At 44.8% G+C, this 26,755-nt stretch overlaps 1 long non-coding RNA gene across 1 annotated transcript; it reads right to left on the bottom strand.

Annotated features, from left to right (window-relative positions):
• Positions 1-621: 621 nt before the first annotated feature.
• Positions 622-26,755, bottom strand: LOC140186430 (uncharacterized). The gene is made up of 2 exons (XR_011882867.1): positions 26,556-26,755; positions 622-3,294 (listed from the first exon to the last, which is right to left on the bottom strand). It is a non-coding gene; the product is annotated as an uncharacterized lncRNA (long non-coding RNA).

Genomic DNA, 26,755 nt, shown 5'->3' with positions numbered 1-26,755 from the left:
CCCTTGGGTTCTAAATTGTGGACCAACCTCCCTTGCAGGACCTTGTCAAAGCCCTTGCCAAAATTGACGTAGACAATATCAACTGCCCTGCCATCACTAATTCTCCTGGTCAGCACATCGAAACAAAAATAAACCATCCTGTTTAATTCAACTTTAAACAGCGCTGTGGGTAATGGGGGTGGAGTGAGATGAGGTTAAATCAGGTAAGAAAAGATCAGAGGAAAATGTTTTCATCCAGGAGGAAACTGCAGTCTGGAGCACACCGTCTCAGAAAGAATTGGAGGCAGGTATTCCCATACCATTTGAAATCCATACTGTTGAACACTTCAATCACCTGGATATATAGAAGACTGGAAAACAGGTGCTGGCAACTGGGAATGTTTACTTGAAACTATTCACCCTCTCAACTGCAGCCCCATTGATGTTGATCGGGGAGAGTCTGCCTCCACTCCTCCTGTAATCCACAATCAGCTCTTTTGTTTTTTGGACATTGAAGATGTTATGATTATTATGGTTATGAGGACACGCAGTCCCCTTTCATTGTCATTTAGTAATGCATGCATTAAGAAATGATATAATGTTTTTCCAGAATGATATCACGAAAACACATGACAAACCAACTTAAAAACTAACAAAAACCACATAATTATAACATATAGTTACAACAGTGCAAAGCAATACTGTAATTTGATAAGAACAGACCATAGCACAGTAAAAATCTCAGAGTCTCTCGAAAGTCCCATCATCTCACGCAGACGGTAAACCTCCAGCGCTACCAACTGGCCGATGCAGCATCCCAGAAGTATCTGACCACAGTCCGACTCCGAGTCCCTCCGAAAAACTCCAAGCCTCCGACCACCTATTCAACACCGAGCACTGAGCACCATCTCTGCCGAGCACTTCGACCCCGGCCCCGGCAACAGGCGATACGCAAAGCCGATGACTTGGGGCCTACGTCTCTAGAGATTCTCGATTGCACAGTAACAGCGCCGATGTTATCTTGGCACCACTGTTTCAGGGTGTCAATCTCTCCGCTGTAGGCTGTCTCATCACTGCCAAAAATGAAGCCGATCAAAGTCACGTCATCTGCGAATTTGATCAGCAGATTGGAGCTGTGTGTGGCAGTACAATTGCGGGTGTAAAGGGAGTACAGAAGGGGTCTCAGGACAATCCTGTGGGAGCATCTGTGTTGAGAGGCAGGGTGAGGGAGCCCATCCTTATCACCTGTCGGCGATCCGATAGGAAGTCTAGGATCCAGCTGCACAAGGTGGGGTGCGGGCTGAGGTCTCTGAGCTTCCTATTAAGTCTGGAGGGAATTATGATGTTGAATGCTGAACTGTAGTCCAGGAACAGCATTCTAATGTATGCATCCCTCTTCTCCGGGTGAGTGAGGACGGTGCGTAGTGCTGTGACTATGGCATCACTGGTAGACTGGTTCCATCAGTAGGTGAATTGTAGGGGGTCCAGTGTGGGTGGTAGCATGCTGCGGATGTAGTCTTTAACCAGCCTCTCAAAGCATTTGCTTGTAATTGAAGTGAGAGCGACAGGGCGCCAATCATTCAGGCATGCTACATTGGCTTTCTTAGGTACAGAGACAATGATGGATGATTTGAAACAGGAGGGCACTACACACTGGGAGGCCGTCCAGTCCCGCTGCCTTGTGGCTGTTGTTACGCTGGATTGTTCTACGTACCTCAGCCTCCGAGGTGACCAAGCTGCAGGTCTCGTAGGGAAGAAGGTTATGGGTGGGTGGAGGAATGGAGAGAAAATACAAAAATCTGAAGCATAAGGGGACTTGGGAGTCCTTGTGCAGGATTCCCTTAAGGTTAATTTGGTAGCATTCATTTCAAGAGGACTAGAATATAAAAACAAGGATGTAAAGTTGAGACTTTATAAAGCACTGGTGAGGCCTCATTTGGAGTATTGTGAGCAGTTTTGGGCCCCTTATCTTGGAAAGGATATACTGAAACTGGAGAGAGTTCAAAGGAGGTTCACAGAAATGATTCCAGGTCTGACCGGCTTGTCATATGGAGAGCATTTGATGGATTTGGGCCTGCATTCACTGGAATTCAGAAGAATGAGGGGTGGCCTCATTGGAACCTATCGAATGGTGAAAGTCCTTGATAGAGTGGATGTGAAGAGGATGCTTCCTATGGTGGGAGAGTCTAAGACCAGAGGACGCAGCTTCAGAATAGAGGGATGTCCTTTTAGAACGGAGATGAGGAGAAATTTGTTTAGCTAGAAAATGGTGAATCTGTGGAATTCGTTGCCATAGGCACGAAGGGATATTGGAGGAAGGCAGGAGATTGTGGCTGAGAGGAAGAATGGATCAGCCATGATGAAATGGGAGAGCAGACTCGATAGGCCAAATGACTTAATTTTGCTCCTGTGTCTTTTAGTCTAAGAACTGGGTACACCAAGAGGGGAGTGATAAAGGGGACAAGTGGTGGGTATATGGAATGCTCTGCCCCAGAAGGCTGTGGAGGCCAAGTCTCTGGATGCTTTCAAGAAAGAGATGGATAGAGCTCTTAAAGATAACGGAATCAAAGGTAATGGGGATAAGGCAGGAACTGGTTACTGATTGTGGATGATCAGCCATGATCACAGTGAGTGGTGGTGCTGGCTTGAAGGGCCGAATGGCCTACTCCTGCACCTATTGTCTATTGTCTACTGTCTATTGACAATGGGAGCAGGTTGCTTGAAGTTGGAGAATTCAGTGCTCATGCAGACTATCCAGGCAGAATAATTCTGTAGTTTGTGTTAAAGTCTCATTAAGGCAGGAGGCCAAAGATCAAACATCTCAGTACGGGAGGGAGAGGGGAATTAAAATGGCTGGCCACGAGAGGTTTCTGGTGAATGGAGCACAAATGCTTGGCATCTGCAGACTGCATTTCGCAACTTATTTACCATTTTAGTTTTATTTACTTTGAAATTTATTGATGTTTCTTTCACAATTGTCTTATTTAGCTACAAGTGAGTACCAGAAGACTGGATGATGGGTAATATTGTCCCCTAGGTCACAAAGGGCTGCACCAAAAGCCTGGAGATTACGGGCTGGTGATCAGTGATAAGGACATTGTTGGAGAAGATTCTGAGGTACAGGATTTGGACAGACAGGGGCTGATTATGTGGAGCCAGACTGGCTTTGTGAAGAGAAATTCTTGTTTCCCATATATCGTTGAACAGCAAACAGAAAATTGACGAAAACAAAGTGATTTACTTGTGGCGTTTGACAATGTCCCACAGAGTGCCAACAAACAATCTACTGGAGAAGATGAGCAGGTTGAGCAATGTCTGTGGGTGAAAGGAAATATCAACATCACACACGCTTCCTAACCAGCTGATCGTTGGTCCAGATTGTAGCATCTGCAGTTTCCTGTGTCTCCCACATTGTAAACTAGTCCAGAGGATTAAGACACAAGGCATCTGAGGCCTGGTGGCAAAGTGGATCCAAATTGGAGGGTAGGGGTGGAGGGATGTTTTACTGACTGGGTGGTGAACCACAGCATTTCAGGCTAGGACACTTTCATTTGTAATATGTTTATAACTGACTTGCATAAGAATGTAGATGGCCTGATGGAAAATTTCAATAGTTTCAATAGGTACATCAGAGAAACGTATACAACACACATCCTGAAACACGAGGAAATCTGCAGATGCTGGAATTTCAAGCAACACACATAAAAGTTGCTGGTGAACGCAGCAGGCCAGGCAGCATCTCTAGGAAGAGGTACAGTCGACGTTTCGGGCCAAGACGTCGACTGTACCTCTTCCTAGAGATGCTGCTGTGTTCACCAATACACATCCTGAATTTTTTTTTCTTCGCAAACATCCATGAAAACAGAGGAGTACCCCAAAGAATGAATGACAGTTAAATGTTAGAATCCCAAAGTCCCCCCAGCTTCCCCCTCCCCTGCACAAGCAGTAGCAAGCCAATGAACCCCACCACTCCCACCCCAATGAGCAAAAAACATCAGCGACCTCCACCAAGCACTCAAGCATACAGCAAGCATCAGTAAAGACACAGACTTGCAGTACCTCAAAGACTACTCGTTCACCGGTAGTTTGACATACCACAGGCTCTCTCTCTCCCTAATAAGGGAAAAAGAGGTGTCCCCGTTTCACAGCGAAAGGGAAGACATAACAAATAACTCGCTGATTTACAATGTTAAAAGCCTGTTGCATTGCTTTTTCAGAGCTCTGCACCCAGAAAGGTACAGCTTTTCGGACACACAGCCCACGGTGGCTAACCCACTGCTCCCGATGTTCCATGTTCTCCTTCAATGCTTCAGTCAGGAGCACCGCCTAGAATCAGCACACCTCCAGAGCCACAAAATCCCGGAAGCCTGAAGTTGCACTACTCTTCCAGGACGTGTCCTTGGGATATCAAAAAGCGGCCGTCGTGAGGCCCTGGGAGCGGGTCCCATTCCCCCAAAGAACCGAAGTCAGAGTGTAACTCCTGGTCAGGGTCTTCAAAAGGACCCTGAACAGGAAAAAAAGAGATATCAAAGATAGAAATAGCGCTGTTTCCAAAGATGCAAACAAAGGAGTCGCCATTTAGCGCCATCTTGACTTCGCTCCGCCCCTCCGAATTTTGCAGATGAAACAAAAATTGTTGAGGTTATGGACAGTGAAGAAGGTTGCCTCAGGACACGGCAGGACATGGATCAGCTGGAAAGTCAGGCAGAATGGTAGCAGGTGGCAGGATTTAATCCAGACAAATGTGAGGTAATGCCCATTGGAAAGCCAGGTTCTGGTAGGACTTCTAAAGTAAATGGCTTGGACCATGAAGGCACTGATATACAGAGAGACCTTGTGATGCAAGTCCATGGCTCCCTGAAAGTAAAAACATATATAGACAAGGCAGTGAAAAAGTAATTTTGTATGCTTGCTTTTTTAGGCCGAAGCATCGTGTTCTACTGTCAGTTTGAGGTTGTACAAGATATTGGTTGGACCACACTTAGAGTATTGTGTACAGTTCTGGTTGCTGTAGCAGCGAGAGTGCAGAAGGGATTCACCAGCATGTTGCCTGGAATGGTGGACTTTGCTTACAAGGAGAGATTGGATAGGCTAGGTTTATTTCCACTGGAACATCGGAAGCTGAGAGCTGACCTTATAAAACTGTGAAGAGCATCGATATGATAGCCTTCTTCACAGGGCAGGTCAGGCCAGAACTAGGGGGCAAAGATTTAAGATGAGAGGGCCCTGTGATTTCTTCCCCAGGATGCACTTGATCAGGACCTCAGAATTTTCCACCTGAATTGCATTAAGACCACGTTCAGTTCCTCTGTCGTCATGTGGGTATGTTCCAATACATTGCAATTCATTTTCCTGAATTCCCCAGTTTCCATGAACTTCTGTCCAGAAAATAGGAACAAGACAGATTTTAAAGATTCAAAGTACATTTATTATCAGAGTACGCATACAGAATACAGCTCTGAGGTTCGTCTTCCCACAGACAGCCACAAAACAAAGAAACAGCATAGAACCTGTTCAAGAAAACATCAAACACCCTACGCTTGAAAAAGAACAAATTGCGCAAACAACAAGAAGCAGGCAGACAACACATAGAATGTCAAACATCATCAAATCAGATCTTTAAGATGTCACATAACAGTTCTGGGCTGCAGACATAGGCAGCCGCATTGATACTCAAGGGGAATTATTCTTTCCCTAGTTATTTTTTGTTCTTAATACTTACAGAGTCTCTTCAGATTCACTTTAACTGACCTGTAAAAGCTGCCTCATGTCCTCTTCTTCCCTTCTGATTTCCCTCGAGTGTACTCTTGCATTATTAATATTCAAGGAGTTTGCTAGATCCCATCTTCCTATAGCTCCATATGCCACCTACTGACCCAGGGTCCCCTCTGCCTGACAGCCTTGCCCTGCACTTTGACAGGAACATACTGGCACTGAACTCTCCCTATCTCACTTCTAAAAGCCTTCCATGCCCCTTTAACTGCCTTTTCCAATCAACCTTTGCAATTTCCAGTCTAAGCTTCAAAATTTACCTTGCTCCACTTTTGGACTTAAGCATGTGGACTGGTCTTGTTCTTTTCTATAACCTTTTATAGGCATCCGTTAATCTCTTGAAACCATGGATTTGTGCTTTGGAAAGTTTTCCAGGGCATAGGCCTGGGCAAGGTTGTACAGAAGACCGGCAGTTGCCCGTGCTGCAAGTCTCCCCTCTCCACGGCAACGATGTTGTCCAAAGGAAGGACACTAGGGCCGATACAGCTCGGCACCAGTGTCATCACAGAGCACTGTGTGGTTAAGTGCCTTGCTCAAGGACACAACATGCTGCCTCGGCTGAGGCTCGAACTAGTGACCTTCAGATCACTAGACTGATGCCTTAACCATCTGGCCACACGCCAACACTATAACTAATTTAAAACTAATAGAACTATGGTCGCCAATCCCAAAGTCCTTCCCCACTGTCACTTCAGGCCAGCCTCATTTCCCACTAGGAGGTCGGGTTAATGCAGCCACTCTCATAGGGCCATGATCTCTTGTGTACACGTTGAACAAGCTCCCTGCAGTACCGGCAATCTCCTCCTAAAAATGCTTAAGTCAAGTTTGTAAAACCTGACATAGCTGCACAAAACCAGACCAACAGTCAAAGTTGAGGTTATTATTCAAAGTACACGTGCATGAATGCACAGGTACAGTGATAAAACTACTTGCAGAAACATCACAGGCACATAGCATCACATAAGAAAAACATAAACATCATATTTTTTGGACGAAAGCGCTCAATAAGAACAAAAAAGTGGTCATAGTGTTGCTAAACTGCAGAGATTATGGTTTTGCTGGTTAGTTTAAGAACTAAATGGTGAAAGTCATAGAATTGTACAGCACGGAAACAGGATTTTTGGCTCAACTGGTCCAAGCTAGTTTTCCATTTGCCATAGTTTGGTCCTGAGCCTTCTAAAACTTCCCTATCCACGTACCTGTCCAACTCTCTTTTAAAAGTTGTTACTGTACCTGCCCCTGCCACTTCCTCTGGTTGTACATAAATACCGGTTTGTGTAAAAAACAAGTTAACTCTCAAGTTCTTACTGAATCTCTCCCATCTCATCTTAAACCTATGAAGTGAGGTTTTTTTTTTACCAGAAGGAGGAATCAATATTCATGCTATCAGGTTGGAGGCTACCCAGGTGGAATATAAGGTTTTGCTCTCTACTCTGAGGGTGGCCACATTGTGGCAGGAGAGGTGGCCTTGGATGGACATGTCGGAATGAGAATGAAAATTAAAATTGTTTGGCCACTGGGAAGTTCTGCTTTTGGCAGTGCTCAGCGAAGCGGTTCCCAATTTACGACGGGTCTCACCAGTGTAGTGGAGGCCACATCGAGAGCACCGGACACAATAGACGACCCCAGCAGATTCACAGGTGAGGTGTTGCCTCACCTGGAAGGACTGTTTGGGACCCTGAATAGAGGTGAGGGAGGAGACGAATGGGCAGGTATAGCACTTTGGTTGTTTGCAGGGATAAGTGCCGGGAGGGAGATTAGTGGGGTGGGACGAATGGACAAGGGAATAGTGGAGGGAGTGATCCCTGCAGAAAGTGGAGAAGGGGGAGGTAAAGATATGTTAGGTGGTGGGATCCCTTTGGAGATGCCGTAAGCTGTGGAGAATGATGTGGTGGGTGCGGAGGCTCATAGAGCAGTAGGTATAGATGAAAGGAACTCTATCACTGTTAAGGGTGAGCATAGATGATCAGGAAACAAAGGAGATGTGAGTGAGAGCAGCATCAATGGTAGAGGAAGGAAACCCCCACTCTTTGAAGAAGGAGGACATCACTAATATCCTGAAAGGAAAGCCACATGCTAGGAATAGATGCAGCAGAGGTGAAGGAAAAGAGACTAGCATTTTTTCAGGAGACAGGGTGGTAAGAGGTATAGTCAGGATAACAGTGGGAATCAGAAGGATTATAAAAGATGTTGGTTGACAGTTTTTCTCCAGAGGTGGAGACAGATTGAGAAGGGTGGAAGTTGGAGGCAAAGTTGATGAAATTGATGAGCTCAGCATAGGTGCATGAAGCAGCACCAAAGCAGTTTCAACGTAGCGGAGGAAGAGTTGGGGAGCATTACCGGGAAAGGTTTTGAACATGGACTATTTTACGTAGCCAACAAAAAGGCAGGCATAACTGCAGCCCATGCAGGTTCCCACTTCACCCCTCGAGTCTAGAAAAAGTGTGGCGAGCTGAGGGAATAATTGTTGAGGGTGAGGACCAGTTCTGCCAGACGTAGGAGGTAGCGATGGAGGGGAACTGGTTGGTCATTTTATTGAGAAAGGAGCAGAGCTTTAAGGTCTTCTTAATGGAGGATAGAATTATCTAGGGACTGAACATCCAAGGTGAAAATGAGGCAGTCAGGGCCAGTGAATTGAAAGCTAGTGAGGAAATTGAGAGCATGAGATGTGCCGCAGGTTTAGGTGGGAAGGGACTGAACCAAAGGGGATAGAATGGAATCGAGGTATGAGGACACAAGTTCAGTGGGGCCGGAGCAGGCCGAGACAAAGTGCCGACCCGGACAATCAGAATTTCAGATGGTGGTGAGGAGGCGTACAGGAGAAAGATAGATCAGCTGGTAGAGTGGTGTTGTGACAACAACCTTCCTTTCAACATCAGTAAGACCAAGGAAATGATTGTGGGCTTGAGGAAGCGGAAGTCGAGGGAACATACACCAGCGCTCATCGAGGGATCAGCAGTTTCAAGTTTGTGTGTCAACATCTCTGAAGATCTATCCTGGGCCCAATATATTGATGCAACTATAAGGAAGACACAAGACAGGCTATATTTTATTCAGAGTTGGGGAGACTTGGTATATCACCAAAGACACTCACAAGTTTCTATAGTGTAGCATGGAGAGCATTCCAGCTAGTTAGATCACCATCTGATATGCAGGGTCCACTGCACAGGATCAGAAAAAGCTGCAGAAAGTTGTAAACTTGGCCATCTCTATCATGAGCCCTAGTCTCCCCAGCATCAAGGACACCTTTAAAAGTGATACCTCAGAAGGGCAGCATCCATCGCTGAGGTCCCCCATCACCAGGTCATTTCTCTTCTTATTGCTACCATGAAGGAGGAGGTGGAGGAGGCACAGGAGCCTGAAGACTCACGCTCGGTGTTTCAGGGAACAGCTTCTTCACCTCAGCTATCAGATTTCTTAATGAACAATGAATCTATAAACTTTTTTGCACCACTTAATTATATATATATTTTTAATTGTAATTTATATTTTTTCTATTATTATGTAACGCATTGTACTGCTGCCACAAAACAACAAATTTCACATCATATGCCAGTACTATTAAACCTGTTTCTGATTCTAATTCTGTGATGTATTGGGCCGAGTCCATTATTCTCTAGTTTATTACGTTTCTGTGCATTTGAACTGCTGTACATTACCATAATGCAACCAGTCAGGATACATTCAAGAGTACATCTATAAAAGTTCACTAGAATATTTCTTCTCCGTGGATTGTCACCTTGTCGTGGTGGAGAAGCTTGTGTGGTCCTGAGATCCCAAGAGCAATGCCGTCTGGAGCTATGCTCCTGGTAGGGTCACCCATGGCGGTAAGGTCAAGGGTGAGGTCCCTGACAAAGAACAATCCAACCAAGACCTCAATGGTGGAACAGGCGGATGAATTTACTTCGACCTCAACGGCTGTGAAGGCGGATGAAGGCTGCAACAAATCCATCAGCTTCAATCGTCGTGGTTTCCATGCCATTGGAATCAGTTGGTTGATTTGTGAAGTATCGTGTGCTTCTTGGAGTGCAGCATCAAGAAGACGTTAAACAAATACACGCACAGGCGTCTTCGCTCTGTGGGGCACTTCTTCAGAACGAAGACCATCATCCTCGACCTCAAGGGATAGCCACGATGATGACGACTAGAATATTTGATGAGTAGCTGAACCTCCTTAACCTCCAATTGAAATAAAGACTCTGGCATGCCTTTCTTGAGATGCATCTGTGTGCTGGGCCTTAATCTGGTCATGATTTTCCAAATGCTTTTAAGTTCTATCTCTAATACATCACAAGTACTTAGCGAAGACAGTGAGACATAAAGTCACCCCATAAAGTCATGCCAAACTAAATTAGTAATCAAATGTCCAACTAAACTAATCCCTTCTCCCTACATATATCAGTATCTTTCCATTTCCTGCACTTTCACATGGTGATCTAAGAGCCTCTTGAATGCCTTTATCATACTTCCCTCTGCTACCACCCCTCACATCACATTCCAGGTACCCACCCTTCTCTACATTAAAAACTAGTCCCACAGATCTCCTTTGAACTTAACCCCTCTCATTTGAATCCATGACCTCCGGTATTAGACATCTGAACCCTGGGAAAAAGATACGGCCCACGTCTCTCTTATAAACCTCTATCAGATCGCCTCTCAGCCTCCACCGTTTCAGAGAAAACAATCCAAATTTGTCCGAGCTCTCCTTATAGCACGTCTTATCTAAGCCAGGAGACATTCTGGTAAATATCTTCTGCACCCTTTCTGAAGCCTGTACATCCTGCAATGGAGACATCCAGGACTGAATGCATTACTGATGCGGCCTATTAGAGCTTTATAAAGCTAGAACATAACTTCTTGACTCCTGAAGGTAATTACCCATAGACCATAGGATCTACGGTATGATCCATGATTTCCTATCTTCCCTAAGTACTGCTGTGATGTTTTATAAGCCTTTGGAAAAGCATGACCAGATTAAGGCAATAAAGGCAAGCATGCCTTCCTTACTACCCGATGGTCTCTCTGTATATCAACACTGTTAAGGCTCTTTGCGTTTACAGTGTACTGTCTCTGTACATTTGATCTCCCAAAGTGTAACACTTCTCTTTTGGCTGGGATAAACTCCTTTGGCTTATACCTGCAAGTGCTCTACAGCCGATATCCCACTACATCCTTTGTCAGTCTTCCATGCTATCCATAACACCACCAATCTTTGTATTCAAAGGTTCATTTTGTTATCAAAGTATGTATGCAGTTTAAAACTCTGAGATTTGTCTTCTCTAGATAGTCATGAAACAAAGAAAACCATCTATAAACTTACTAACCCATTCATCTACTGTACATTATCATCTAGATCATTTATATACAGTGCCCATAAAAAGTATTCACCACCCTATCCAGAAGAAGTATCCAGAAGTTTTCATGTTTTATTGTTTTACACATTGAATCACAGTGGATTTAATTTGGCTTTTTTGACACTGATCAACAGAAAAGACTCTTTTGTGTCAAAGTGAAAACAAATTTCTACAAATTGGTCTAAATTTATTACAATTATTAAGCACAAATTAATTGATTGCATAAATATTCACTCCCCTTCAAGTCAGTATTTAGTAGATACACCTTTGGCAGCAAATACAGCTCTGAGTTTGTGCAGGTAGGTCTCTATCAGCTTTGCACATCTAGACACTGAAATTTTTCCCCCGTTCTTCTTTACAAAACTGCTCAAGCTCTGTCAGATTGCATAGGGGTCGTGAGTGAACAATCCTTTTCAAATCCAGCCACAAATTCTCAATTTGATTGAGGTCTGGACTCTGACTTGGCCACTCCAGGACATTAACTTTGTTGTTTTTAGGCCATTCCTTTGTAGCTTTGGCTTTATGCTTAGGGTCATTGTCTTGCTGGAAAACAAATCTTCTCCCAAGTCACAGTTGTCTTGCAGACGGCATCAGGTTTTCCTCCAGGCTTTCCTTGTATTTTTCTGCATTCATTTTATCCTCTACCTTCGCAAACCTTTCAGGGCCTACTGCAGTGAAGCATCCCCAAAATATCATGCAGCTACCAGCATGCTTCACGGTAGGGATCGTACGATACGTGGATTTTGGCTTATGCCAAACTTAACATTTAGTCTAATGACCAAATTGCTCAATTTTGGTTTCATCAGATCATAGAACCTTCTCCCAGCTGACTTCAGAGTCTCCCACAGGCCTTCTGGCAAACTCTAGCTGAGATTTTATGAGAGATTTTTCAACAGTAGCTTTCACTTTACCACTCTCCCATAGACTGTTGAAGCACCCAGGTAGCAATTGTACGCACAGACTCTTCCATCTCAGCCACTGAAGTTTGTAACTGCCCCAGAGTTATCATAGGTCTCTTGGTGGCCTCCCTCACTTCCCCCCTCCCCCTTTCTTTCTCCCTAGGCCTCCCGTCCCATGATCCTCTCCCTTCTCCAGCCTCATATCCCTTTTGCCAATCAACTTTCCAGCTCTTAGATCCATCTCTCCCCCTCCTGTCTTCTCCTATCATTTTGGATCTCCCCCTCCCTCTCCCACTTTCAAATCTCCTACTAGCTCTTCTTTCAGTTAGTCCTGACGAAGGGTCTCGACCCGAAACGTCGACATGTACCTCTTCCTATAGATGCTGCCTGGCCTGCTGGGTTCACCAGCAGTTTTTGTGTGTGTTACTCCCTCACTGGTCCCCTTCTTGCACGGTCACTCAGTTTTTGAGGATGGTCTGCTCTAGGCAGATTTAGAGTTGTGCCATATTCTTTCCATTTCTTGATGACTGGACATAGAACATAGAAATCTATAGCATGTTTGGCCCACAATGTTGTGCCAACTATTTAACCTACTCCAGGATTTCCCTAACGCATAGCCCTTCTTTTTTCTAAACTCCGTGTACCTATCTAAGAGGCTCCTAAGAGACCCCATTGACTTAACTGTACAGCAAGGAATATTCAGTGACTTGGAAATTTTCATGTACCCATCTCTTGACTTGTGCTTTCAATAACCTTTTCGTGGAGTTGTTTGGAGTGTTCTTTTTGTCTTCATGGTGTAGTTTTTGCCAGGATACTGACTCACCAACAGTCAGACTTTCCAGATACAGGTGTATTTTTACTACAACCAGTTGAAAAACCTTGACTGCACACGGGTGATCTCCATTTAACTAATTATGTGACTTCTAAAACCAATTGGGTGCAGCAGTGATGGTTTGGTGTGTCATATTAAAGGGTTGAATACTAATGCAATCAAATATTTTGTGTTCTATATTTGTAGTTAATTTAGATCACTTTGTAGAGATCGGTTTTCATTTTGACATGAAAGAGTCCTTTTCTGTTGATCAGTGTCAAAAAAAGCCAAATTAATTCCACTGTAATTCAAACAGCAGAGATCCCAGAACTGATTCCTGCAGAACAGCACTAGTCACAGACCTCCAGCCAGAATAAATCCCATTGACCACTATTGACCTATCCAACACAAGCCACAATGACTGTTATTAATTAGGCCGTGATTTTCCAAATGCTCATAACACTATCCCTAAGAATCCTCTCCAGTAACCACATGTATCCAAACTGATATATTTGCTGAAAGGTTTGACCCTAAGGTAATCCTGCAATGTCTGCTAATCCCCTTTACCTCTCCTAGTGGTTACTGTACTACCCGCTGCCTGTCCTAACTGCCATCCCAGCCACTCTAACAGAAAAAATAATTCTAGAGAAAACTTCACCTCTCAGCCTCCACATACTGAAGCCTCTTAAACCGATGACCTAGTCCTGACTGCTATCCTTGGCCTCCACTTAGGTGAACACTTTTTATCCTTTACTCCAGGGAAACAAGCCCAACTTGTCCAATCTCTCCTCATTACTAAAGTCCTCCAATCTAGCCAACATCTTTCTGAATCTCCTCTGCACTATCCAGCACAACCACACCCTTCATATATTGTGGTAACCAGATCTGCACAAAATACTCTTAGGCTATATCCACACTACACTGGATAATTTTGAAAACAAAGCTTTTTCTCTTGTTTTGACCCTCCTTCCACATCGAAGTGGCGTTTTCATCTCCCGAAAACAGAGCTTTTCTAAAACACTCTCCAGAGTGTGTAAATTTGAAAACGATTATTGCGCGTTGTAGTGTGGACAGGGTAAATGGTGATATTTAAAAATGCTGTCATGACAACAGCACAACAACAATGCTTTTTCTGCTTCTGCTTGGTACTGCGCAAGCACTGCCGGACGGCTGTTACAACGCGCAGTCGATGTGAACGGCATGAGAGTTAAATTGTAAAGTGAGCTTTTTTGACTAGATCCCCTGAATTGATTTGATTGAGTCTATCTTTAAAAATATTAATGTCGGAAATACTGTGCAGGTCTGGCGGCAGAAGATTCCACTCTCTTGTTGATCTTGGGTAGAGGACGGCTTCATGCATGTGTTGTTTATTGTCTACGTTAATAGCTTGTTTGGAGTTAAACATCTCCACGTTCTCCACTGCTTTGCTGACTTCGTAGTCGTTTGTAACTCACAGAAACAGCTCAACTTCAATGTCTGTCTAAACAAAGAAGTCCAGTCTGCTTTTTCCAGTGGAGGTCTTCTTTGTATTCCTCGAAGACATTGTTGAAAACTTTCTTTTGCTGTTGTTGTTGGTACTCTAGTTTTTGACCAATGGAAATAGCACAACGCCGCCACGGAAATGTAAATATTATACCGTTTCCTCTTCGCTTGTTTTCTGTAGATGTGTCTGCGCATGCCCAGTAGGAGTAGATTCGCCCAAATATCTGTTTTAATGTGGACAGAGATATTTTGAAAAACACCTAGTGTGGACGCCTGTTGTTTTTCCTCGAAACCGGCGTTTTCAAAATTATCCAGTCCAGTGTGGATTTAGCCTAAGTGCAATCTAATCAGAGTCTTGTAATGGTAAACCAAACTTTTATATTCTATGCCCTGACCTTTAAGAGCAAGCATCCTATATGCTTGCTTCATTACCCTTTTGTCTCTTTTAGCAACTATAGACTTGACACCCCCCCCAGTCTCAAAGCTCATCAACATTCCTTAATGTCCTACCATCTGCTGTATATATCCTACCACTATTTGACTTCTGAAAATGTGTCATCTCACACGACGCTTCATCCAGTTTTCCAATATTCTGCTGTAGCCTGAGACCTCCTCATTATTCACCACACTACCAATTTTCATGGCATCTATAAACTTACTAACATTACCTCCTACATTCACATCTAAGTCATTAATGTATATCACAAACACCAAGGGTCTCGGCACCAATCCCTCTGATACACCTCTGGTCGCAGATTTGCAATCAGTAAAGGACCTTCCCACCACTACTTGTCATTGTCATTTTAAATCGAATTAGCCTTGGGTCCCAAGTGCCTTAACCTTCTGCACCAGCATATCATGTGGTAGCTTATCGAATGCCTTACTGAAGTCCTTATATACAGCAACTCTATATTTATCAATCTCCTCAGCCACCTCCTCGTATTCAATCAGAATCAGATATATTATCTCTGTCCAATATATTGTGAAAATTGATCTGCTACAGCAGTATATTAGTGAAATAGGATTTCCCATGCATAAAGACATACTGATTATCCCTAATCAAGCTTGGTCTTTCCAAATGTATATAAATTTCATCCCTTCTGTTTTCTCCAATAACTTTCCTATCAATGACATTAGGATCACCAGCCTATTGATATCTGGCTCTTCCCTGCTGTCCCTCTTAAATCCAGGAACATTATTTATCCTCCAGTCTTCTGGTACCTCACCTGTGGTTATCAAAATGTAAATTCTCTTCTGGGCCAGCAATCCTGTGCCTTGTTCCCCTGGGTGGATCTCATCAGACCCTGAGGATTTACCCACCCTTGTGTGTTCTAACACATCTACCTTTGAACACCTATGTGTTACAAATCATGATATCCCTTCCTGATCTCACTATCCTCCACATCCCTGGTAACTATAGATGAGAAGTATTCATCTAGGACCTCGCCTACATCCTTTGGTTATGCTGACTGCCCCTTTGGCCCCCTTGCTCCCTAGCTACCTCGCTACCCTATGTCCTTTGATGTGTCTCCCTCTGAAGTGGGGCTTAGTTTCCTGTAGATACTCCTCATAATTTTATCTACCTTAATCATGTCCCCTCCTAACCGCCTCCGTTCCAGGGAAAACAGACACAGCCTCTCCTCTCCCTCCTCCTAACCGAACTGCCCTATCCCAGGCAACATCTGGGTGAACCGCTGTTGCTGACGTACTGTATATACAGAGCCCAGTACTTTATACTTCTCTACAAACATGATGATGGAGGAAAAAAAATTGGAGCTCCCTGGCCTGATGTTCTCATCTTGATCTTTGAAGAGTAAGTTTAAAAATACACCTTAAAAATACCTTTAAAATTGAGATGTCTGAACATACTTAGCAATGAGGAGCAATGGATAGACTAGACTAGACAGAGCCACAACTAACGAATCAGATCTCAGACCTGCACTCCTGTCACATCCAGTCATGAATGGCAGTGGACAATGTAACAACTCACTGGAGGAAGACACTCTACAAACACTCCCATTCTCAGTCCTGGGGGAGTCTGTGGAAAAGAGGAAGCTGAAGCATTTGTAAGAACCTTCAGCTGGAAGTGTTGAGTGGGGGTTCCAAGATGGCTAGTGTCACCAGAAATAGAAAGACAATACAGTCCAACACATGGCTAAGAAAGTGGTGCAGTGGGGAAGGCTTCAGGTTTTTCGAACATTGGGCTCTCTTCCCAGAAAGGAGGGACCTCTACACTTGGGACGGTTTGTACCTGAACTAGAGCAGGACTAATATCCTTGTGGGAAGGTTTGCTCGTGCTGCACCAGGTAGTTTAAACTAAAGTTGCAGGGGGATCGGAACCAGCATGCTAAGGGAGATAGTGAAATGGTTGTGGGGAAAGATGTTGTTAAGACCAGTTGCACAAACAGGAATCTAAAAGGATTGTAGGAAAGGTAGATGAGCTTAGAGCATGGATCAGCACATGGAATTATGATATTGTAGCCATTAGAGTGACTTGGTTTCAGGACTGGTGACTCGATGTTCCAGGGTTCTGTTGTTTTAGACAGCATAGAGAGGAAAGTGTTAAAGGGTGGCATTACTGGTCAGGGAGAATGTCATGGCTCAGACAGAAAAAAACTAGACAGTTTATCTACTGAAGTTATATGGGTGGAACTGAGGAATGTATAGAGGTCTCAACTAGAGAGAATGCAATACTAGATCTCCTATTATTGAATGAGACAAGGCAGGTGACAGAAGTGTATATAAGGTACCCTGTGGATTTAGTGATCATAATGCCATTAGTTCCAAGATAATTATGGAAAAGTATAGGTCTGTTTTTCCAATTAACATTCTAAATTGGAGAGAGGATAATTTTGATGGTATCAGAAAGGTTCTGAAAAAGTGTGGATTGGGACAGGTTTTCTGGCAAAGGTGTGCTTGGTAAGTGGGAGGCGTACAAAAGTAAAATTTTGAGAGTACAGAGTTTGTATGTTCCTGTCAAAATAAAAGGCAAAGCAAACAGGTTTAGGGAACCTTGGGTTTCGAGAGCTTTTGAAGCTATAAGACATAGGAGCAGAATTAGGCCACTTAGCTCATCGTGTCTCCTCCATTCTATCATGGCTGATCTATTATCCTCACAACCCCATTCTCCTGTCTTCTCCCTCTAATGTTTGACATCCTTACTGATGAAGAAACTATCAACCTTCTCTTTAAATATGTCTAATGACTGGGCCTCTGCAGCCATCTGTGGCAATGAATGCCATAGATTCACCACTTTTTGCTAAAAAAAATTCCTCCTTATCTCTGTTCCAAAGGGACATCTGTCTATTCTGAGGCTGTGGCTTCTGGTCCTAGACAACCACCATAGGAAATATCCTCTCCACATCCACTCAATCTAGGCCTTTAAATATTCGATAGGTTTCAATGATATCCCCCTTCATTCTTCTAAACAAGAGCAAATACAGGCCCAGAGCCACCAAAAGCTCCTTATGCATCAAACCTTTCATTCCATGAATCATTCTCGTGAACCTCCTCTAGACACTTTCAAATCCCAGCACATCCTTCCTTAAACAAGGGGCACATAACTGCTAGCAATCTCCAAGTGGAATCTGACCACTGCCTGATAAAGCCTTTAGCATTTAATCCTGGCTGTTAGATTCCAGTCCTCATGAAATGAATGCTAACATTGCATTTACCTTCCTTATCACTGGCTCAACCTTCAAGTTAAACCTATAGGAAATATTGCACAAGGACTCCCAAGTCCCTTTGCACCTCTGATTTCTGAATTTTCTCCCTGTTTATAAAATATTCGGTGTCTTTATTCCTTCTAAGTGCATGACCATATATTTCCCTACAACACACACAAAATGCAGGAGGAACTCAGCAGGCCAGGCAGCATCTATGGAAAAGAGTAAACAGCTGACGTTTTAGGCCAAGACCCTTCATCAGGACTCATGAAGTGCTTTGAGCATCCAGTAACAGATCATATAAAATCCCACCTTCCAGATACTTTGGACACTTTCCAGTTTGCCTACTGCTCAAACTGGTGCACTGATGATGCCATACCTTTGCCCCTCTTGAAGGAAAGTGTACGAGTTAGCAGCAACATCTCAAGCTCCATCACACTGAGCATGAGGGCAGTGTGCTCAGCCCACTGCTGTTCACGCTGCTGACTCATAACTCCACTGCCAGATCCAGCTCACGTCACATCAATTTAGCTGATGCTGCAGCGGCGGCTGGCCTCATCAGCAACAATGATGAGTCGGCATACAGAGAGAAGGTAGAGAGACGTGCCAAATGGCATGGGAACAACAACTAGAGCCTCAACATGGACAAGACAAAAAAGAGGACTGTGGACTTCATGAAGGCACAGCTCAACCACTTTCCATTGCACATCGATGTCCCTGCCCTGGAGAGAGTGAAGAGCACAAAGTTCCTTTTTGTGCGCATAACGGACCCACAACATCTTCTCACTCATCAAAAATCCACAGCAGAGTCTACACTTTCTGAGGAGATTGAAGAGTCCAAGTCTACCTGTCCTAGCACCTTTCTACAGGAGCACCATCGAGAGTGTCCTATCTGTATCGTTGCGTGGTGTGGAATCTGCAGGGCATTGGTCCACAAGACCCTACAGAGAATAGTAAAAACCACCGGGAGAATCACCATGGGCTCCCTCGTACCCACCCCCCATGTGTATCATTTACTGGGAGCACTGTATACAAAGGGCCCAAAGCACTGATGTGGAACCCTACCACCCATCCCACGATCTCTTTGACCCACTACCATCAGGAAGGAGGTACAGGAGCATCAGGACTAGGACTGCCAGACTGGGTAACAGCTTCTTCCCTCAGGCTGTGAGACTAATGAGTATCCTGCCACCACTGAGGTCTTGTCACTAGGACAGCGAGCACTTTACTATACTGTTTACTGTTTTCCCGTGCTGCGCACGACAGGCACTGTTTGAATTCTATTTTATATTTTATTAACTTATGTGTAAAAGTATTTTGTTTTATATGCTGTGTACGATTTATTTTGTGAGTGCACTTTGGTCTGAAGAAACATTGCTATGTTAGTGAGTGTATACACATATATATCCTTTAGATTCCCACTTTTATGCTGTCTTTGACTTCTCTTGTCAACCACAACCACAGTTTCCTTATCCTTCCTTTAGAATACTTCTGAATTTTTCCCAGAAACTCCCGCCATTGCGGTTTTGTCATCATCCCTGCTAGTGTCCCCTTCCAATCACCTTTGACCAGCTCCTCTCTCATGCCCCTGTAGTTCCCTTTACTCCACTGTAATACTGATGCATCTGATTTCCGGTTCATTACACAATGCACAATCCAGACTGCCTTTTCCCTAGTGGGCTCAACCACAAGCTACTCCAAAAAGCAATCTCATAGGCATTCAGCAAATTCGTTCTCTTGGGATCCAGCACCAACCTAATTTTCCAACCTACCTGCATATTGAAATCCCCCATGACTATCGTAACATTGCCCTTTTTACATACCTTTTCTATCTCCCGTTACAACTTGAAGCCCACATCCTGTTCAGAGGCTTGTGTATAACTCCCACCTGGGTCTCTTAACTCTACTAAAAAGGATTCCACATCCTCAGATGCTACATCATTACCTCTTTTTAAGGATTTGATTTCATTATTAACCAACAAAGCCATCCCATCCCCTCTGCCTACCTGCCTGTCCTTTCAATACAATGTGTCTCCTTGGATGTTAAGATCTCAAATGTGAACATCTTCCAGCTACACTTCAGTGATGACCACAACGTCATATCTGTCAGTGCCTAACTGCACTACACGATCATCCACCTCATTCTGTATACTGCATGTGTATACTTCTAGTCCTGTATTCATCACTCTTTTCAATTTTGCCCCACATTACTGGAAGTTAAATTCTTATTCCTTGCGAAGTTTTTTGTCATAGAGTCATTGTAAAGTACAGCAGGGAAACAGGCCCTTCAGCCCATCTAGTTCATGCCAAACCATTTAAACTGTCCAGTCCCATCAACCTGCTGCTGGGCAAAAGTCCTCCATGCCCCTTCTATCCAGGTATCTGTTCAAACTTCTCTTAAGCAGTGAAACTAATCTCGCATAGTCCCACATGACCATCTGAGTGAAGAAGTCTCTCCTTATGTCCCCCTTAAACCTTTCACCTTTCACTCTTAACCCATGACCTCTGCTTGTAGTCCCACTCAAAGTCAATGGAAAAACTGTTGAACTGTTGAACCTACTATTCACTTTAAACACATTTCTACCTAGCCCAGTGAGTGCAATTTTGCTCTATCACCTGTCTGTCCTTCCTCACATTCTCAATACACACTGTATGTATTTCTATACCAACTGCCCCATCCTTTGCCCTATCACTCCAGTTCCCATTCCACAGCCAAAGTTGTTTAAACCTTCCCCAACAGTTCTAGCAAACCTGCACGCCAAGGTATTAGTCTTTCTTAAATTCAGGTGTAACATGTCCTTTTTGTTCAGGTCATACCTTCTCCAGAAGAGTTCCCAATGATCCAGAAGCCTGAAACCCTGCCCACTGAACAAATTCCTCAGCCATGCATTTATCTACCAAATTAACCTATTCTTGCCCTCACTGGTGCATGACACAAGCAGTAATCTAGAGATTAGATTAGATTAGATTATGAGGACACTCAGTCCTTGCTTATTGTCATTTAGTAATGCATGCATTAAAAAATGATACAATGTTCCTCCAGAAAGATATCACAGAAACACAGGACAAACCAAGACTAAAACTGACAAAACCACATAATTATAACATATAGTTACAACAGTGCAAAGCAATACCGTAATTTGATAAAGAGCAGACCATGGGCACGGTAAAAAAAAGGTCTCAAGTCCCGATAGCCCCATCATCTCACGCGGACGGTAGAAGGGAGAAACTCTCCCTGCCATGAAGCCCCAAGCGCTGCAAACTTGCCGATGCATTGGAAGCACCCGACTGCAGCCGACCGACTCTGAGTCTGTCCAAAAACTTCGAGCCTCCGACCAGCCCTCCGACACCGAGCACCATCCCTACTAAGCGCTTCGACCCCACCCCGGCCACCGAGCAACAAGCAAAGCCGAGGACTCGGGGCCTTCCATTCCAGAGATTCTGGATCACACAGCAGCAGCAGCAGCAGCAGCGAAACAGGCATTTCAGAAGTTTCACCAGATGTTCCTCCGTGTTCTCACGTCTGTCTCCATCACATCAGGATTGTGCATGGTACCCTACTCGACAGATAACAGATATCATTCACCAGAGTGGCTGCGCGCGCTGCGTCGTGCCACCATCTTCTCCTCCCTCCTTTTACAACCATGGTTAAGAAGAAGGTGGTTGATAGCAGGTATAGGCAGGTAGGGACAAATGTGGTACTGATGGAGTATAAGAAATGCAAGAGAACACATAAGAAGGAACTCAGGAGGGCTAAAAGAAGGCATGAAGTTGCTCTAGCAGACAAAGTGAAGGAAAATCCCAAGGCCCTCGACAGATATATTACGAGAAAAAGGATCAAGGGACAAAATTGGCCCTCTCAAAGACCAATATGGTCATCTACGCATAGACCCGAAAGAGATAGGGGAGATCTGGCATTGGTATTTACTCGAGAGCTGGACATAGTGTCTATAGAAGTGAGGCAAAACAGCAGTGAGGTCATGGACCATGTATGGATTACAGAGGAGGAGGTGCCTATTGTTTTGAGGAAAATGAGAACAAATCCCTAGGGCCTGACAAGGTGGTTCCTCAGACCTTATGAGAGGCTAGTGCAGAAATTTCAGGGGTCCTAGCCCAGGTACTTAAAGCATCCTTAGCCATGAGGATTGAGAGATTGCTAATGTTCTGTTGTTAAGGAAGGCCTGAAGAAAAAGCAGGAAAATTATATTCCACTGTGGCTACCATTGCTAGTAGGTATGTTATTGGAAGGTAATGTAAGGGATATATAAATATCTGGATAGTCTGATAGTCAACATGGCTTTGTGTGTGGTAGGTTGCGTCTAACCAATGTTATAGAGATTTTCAAGGAAGTTACCAGGAAAGTTTATGAAGGAAAGGAAGTGGATTTTGTCTACTGACAAGGTCCCACAAGGGAGGTTTTTCAAGAAGGATCTGTCGCTTGGCATTCTGGATGAGGTAGTAAACAGTTACTGGCTTTGTGGGAGAAGTCAGAGCGTGGTAGTAGATGGTCACCTCACTGACTGGATATTTGTCACTAGTGACATGCTGTAGGGATCGGCGCTGTCTGTTGTTGTTTGACATCTATATGAATGATCTGGATGATAATGTAGCATACTGGTTTAGCAAATTTGCGGATGACCAAGATTGGGGTGTAGTGGACAGCGAGGAAGGCTATCAACATTTGCAGTGGGATCTAGACCAGCTGGAAAAAGCAGCTGAAAAATCACAGATTAAATTTAATGCAGACAAGTGTGAGGTATTGCACAATGGGAGAACAAACCAGGGTGGGATTTACGTGGTGAACGGTAAGGTAATGAGGAGTGCTGTAGAACTGTAGTATCTAGGAATACAGATCCATAATTCCTTGAAAGTGGCATCACAGGTAGATAGGATTGTAAAGAGAGCTTTTGGCACATTGGCCTTCATAAATCAGAGTATGGGGTAAAGGAGTTGGTGATGCCTAATTTGGATATTGGAGTATTGTGTGTAGTTCTGATCACCTCCCTACAGGAAAGATACCAATAAGATTGAAAGAATGCAGAGATAATTTAGAAGGATGTTCTTGGCACTCGAGGACCTGAGTAATAGAGAGAAATTTAAAAGGTTAGGATTTTATTCCCCGGAGTGTAGGAGAATGATAGAGGTGTACAAAATTATGAGTGGTATAGTTCGGGTAAACACAAGCAAGCTTTTTCCACTGAGGTTGCATGAGACTAGAACTGGAGCTAATGGGTTAAGGGTGAAGGATGTTTAAGGGAATATGAGAGGAACTTCTTCACTCAGAGGATGGTGAGAGTGGAGAATGAGCTGCCGCTGGAAGTGGTGAATGCTGGTTTGATTTCAACATTTAAGAGGAATTTGGGTAAGTATATGGATGGGAGGTGTATGGAGGGTTATGGTTCAGACGCAGGTCGATGGAGTTAGGCAGAATAATAGCTTGTCACTGACATCTATACATGCAGTGAAAAGCCTGTTTCTGTGCTGTAGTACGCAATGACTCCATGACGTGTGCCAATCTTTCTGAACAGCTACAACAACTGGCTTTGACCCGACAACATGGAAATTTGCCTACGTCCATCCTGTCTACAAGAAGCAGTACGAATCCAACCCGGCCACTTACCACTCATTTGGTGAGCAAGCAAGAGCTTCAGAGAGTTGGGGCCCATCATGATAACTGGGTGGACTCTTTCTATCCTTTCCACTGCCTCGAGAAAGCGGCCGACATAATCAAAGACGCTACCCACCCCAGCCATTCTCTCTTCTCCCCCCCTCCTATTGAGCAGAAGATACAAGAGCCTCAAAGCACAGACCGCCAAACTCAAGGACAGATTCTACCCCACTGCTATAAAACTATTGAATGGTCCCCCAATGCAATATCATGAACTCCTGACCTCACAGTTTACCTCGTCATAGCCTTGCACATTACAATTGGCCTGAACTACGCTTTGTCTGTAACTGTAACTTTGGATCATCTCTGCTGTAATAGAAAGACAGGAAGACTTTAGATTTGCATCAGGGAGAATAGGTCAAGAGCAGTGTCTTTTTCAGTAAGTTTTTCCGGTACTTCTTTTTCCAAGCGTAAACAGGACAATCTATCAGCATTTCCATGGTTAGTCATCCTCTTGAGCTCAATCTTGTAATTGTGTCCTCCGGGGGACAGAGCCCATCTCTGTACTCGTGCTGCTGCTGTTGGTGGGACGCCCTTCTGCAGATTGAAAATAGACACTAGTGGCTGATGATCAGTAATGAGGGTAAACTCTCTCCCGTACAGGTACTGGTTGAAGCATTTTACACCCCAAACCAGACTCAGGGCCTCTCTGTCAATCTGTGATAATTATTCTCTGCAGCAGGAAGGGAATGTGATCCAAAGTCCGTGAGGTGAGTTCCGTCATTCATAACAGGTGGCATGCCAGCAACTATATCATAAGGTGAGGCATCACAGGCAAGCTTCACTGGATGATGTGGATTGTAGTATGTCAGTACAGTGTCTGACGTCACCATGTCCTTTACCTTTATGAAAACCACAGCACACTGCTTTGCCTATCGAAGTCTCTTCCCAATCTGCAGTAATGAAATCAAAGGGTGGAGCCCAGCAGCCAGGTTTGGCAGGAACCTGCTTTAGTAGTTGAAAAATCCTTAAACAGACCTCAATTGTGACATGTCCTTTGCCTTGGGGCATCCACCACTGCTTAAATTTTCTCAGTATACTTGCGTAATCCTTGTGTGTCAATTATGTGACCACATAATTGAGATGCCTTTTTCTTGGCGTGTGCCTGCGTGCGTACGAGTCTGTGCGTGTGCGTCTGCGTGTATGTGCGTGCGCGTCTGTGCGTGTACATCTGCATGTCCGTGCGTGCGTCCGTGATGATGTCTTTTTCATGGCTTTTACAAGGCACCAAGCGAGAGAGAGACTGTGCGGCGCGCCACTCCTCACGAAGACATTTTCGCAGTATCTTCCCTTTATTTTGCGAGGTCGAGTTGCGATCTCGACACTCAACCCGGCACGGATGGAAAGCGTACTCGGGAGCAGACCTGACTGGTTTCGAACCCGGGAACCTCCGCTCCCGGGTCCAGCACCGATGTCATTGTGCCACCATTGTTTAAAGAATTCATGATTGTCACGTCATGATCTGAGCCCTTAATCTTGTTATCTTTTTACCACTGCCTTGAGGTTTTGGAGATGTTCCTTGTCATCGTCATGTGTACCGATGATGTCATCCATGTAACACTGAGTGCCTGGGCAGCCTTGCAGCACCTGTCTGATAGCTTTCTGCCAGAGTGCAGGTGTAGGTACCACTCCAAAAAGAAGCCTATTATTCCAACAAAGCCCTTTGTGAGTGCTTATGATGAGAAACACTTTGGACTCTTCCTCCATTTCCATCTGGAAGTAGGCCTCATTTAAGTTCACTTTGCTGAAGTGTTTTCCTCCAGAAAGGTTTGCAAAGATATCTTCTATCCTGGGCAGAGGGTATTGTGGTAAACCATATATATATATGTTGTAACTGGGTTACCTGTCTGGACACGCCCCTCCGCTGACTGTCCCTGTGGCTCCTCCCACAGATCCCTGAATAAAGGCGATTGCGCCATTGCTCCTCCTCAGTCTGGGGGCAGATACTCAGCATGATGGAGGTCACATTTTACTGTGTTGGTCGTAGGCAGTGGGAGGTGGCGCCGACCAAGATGGCCACCCCCATGTCTCGCACGTGGTGGCGGCGTGCAGGCAAGATGGCGACTCAACCCTGGCCTCTGTGACCCTCGACCAAAGCGCTCCCCACCAGCTCGCAAAGTTAATGATGGACATCCTGGTGGAGGGGCGCAGGACAAGCTGCCTGTTTGATACGGGCAGCACGGAGAGTTTTATCCACCCGGACACGGTGCAGCATTGCGGACTCATGATACGGCCGGTAAGTCAGAGGGTTGCCATGGCTTCCGGGTTGCATACAACAGACATCTGGGGGGGGTTGTGTAGCGACGCTAGTGGTGCAGGGCACAGAATATCGAGACTTTACATTACTGGTCATGCCTCAACTGTGTGCCCCTGTGCTATTGGGGCTCAACTTCCAGAGCCACCTGAAAAGCGTGACAATGGAGTATAATGGACCCCTCCCACCAATCACTGTCGTAAATCCTCAGTTTTGTAGGGATATGTCACATACACCGCTACTGACCACACACCCACACACACTGACCTGCACATCCCACCCAACACCATGCCAACTGCTGCACTACCAACACCACTTGCGGCCTCTCCACCCTCAGGATCCCTCCCCCACTGCTGTTCGCCAACCTTACCCCTGACTGTAAACCCGTGGCAACTAAAAGCAGGAGGTACAGCGCGGGGGACAGAGCTTTCATTAAGTCAGAGGTGCAGTGGCTGCTCAGGGAGGGGGTCATTGAGGCAAGCACAAGTCCTTGGAGGGCACAGGTGGTCGTTGTTTGGAACAGGGAGAAAAATAAGATGGTTGTGGACTATAGCCAGACCATCAATAGGTTCACGCAGCTCGATGCGTACCCTCCACCCCGCATCACGGATATGGTCAATCAGATAGCGCAGTACAAGGTGTACTCAACCATAGACCTAATATCCGCTTACCATCAGCTCCCCATCTGCCGGGAGGACCGCCCTTACACCGCCTTCGAGGCAGACGGCAGGCTTTATCACTTCCTGTGCATCCCCTTCGTGTCACGACTGGTGTATCTGTCTTCCAGAGGGAAATGGACCGGATGGTGGATGACAGCCAACTGAAGGCCACGTTCCCATATCTGGATAACATCACCATCTGCGGTCACGAC

Source organism: Mobula birostris, chromosome 22, assembly GCF_030028105.1.
Source record: "Mobula birostris isolate sMobBir1 chromosome 22, sMobBir1.hap1, whole genome shotgun sequence".
NCBI lineage: Eukaryota > Metazoa > Chordata > Chondrichthyes > Myliobatiformes > Myliobatidae > Mobula > Mobula birostris.
This window is presented reverse-complemented; position numbering and strand designations above follow the sequence as displayed.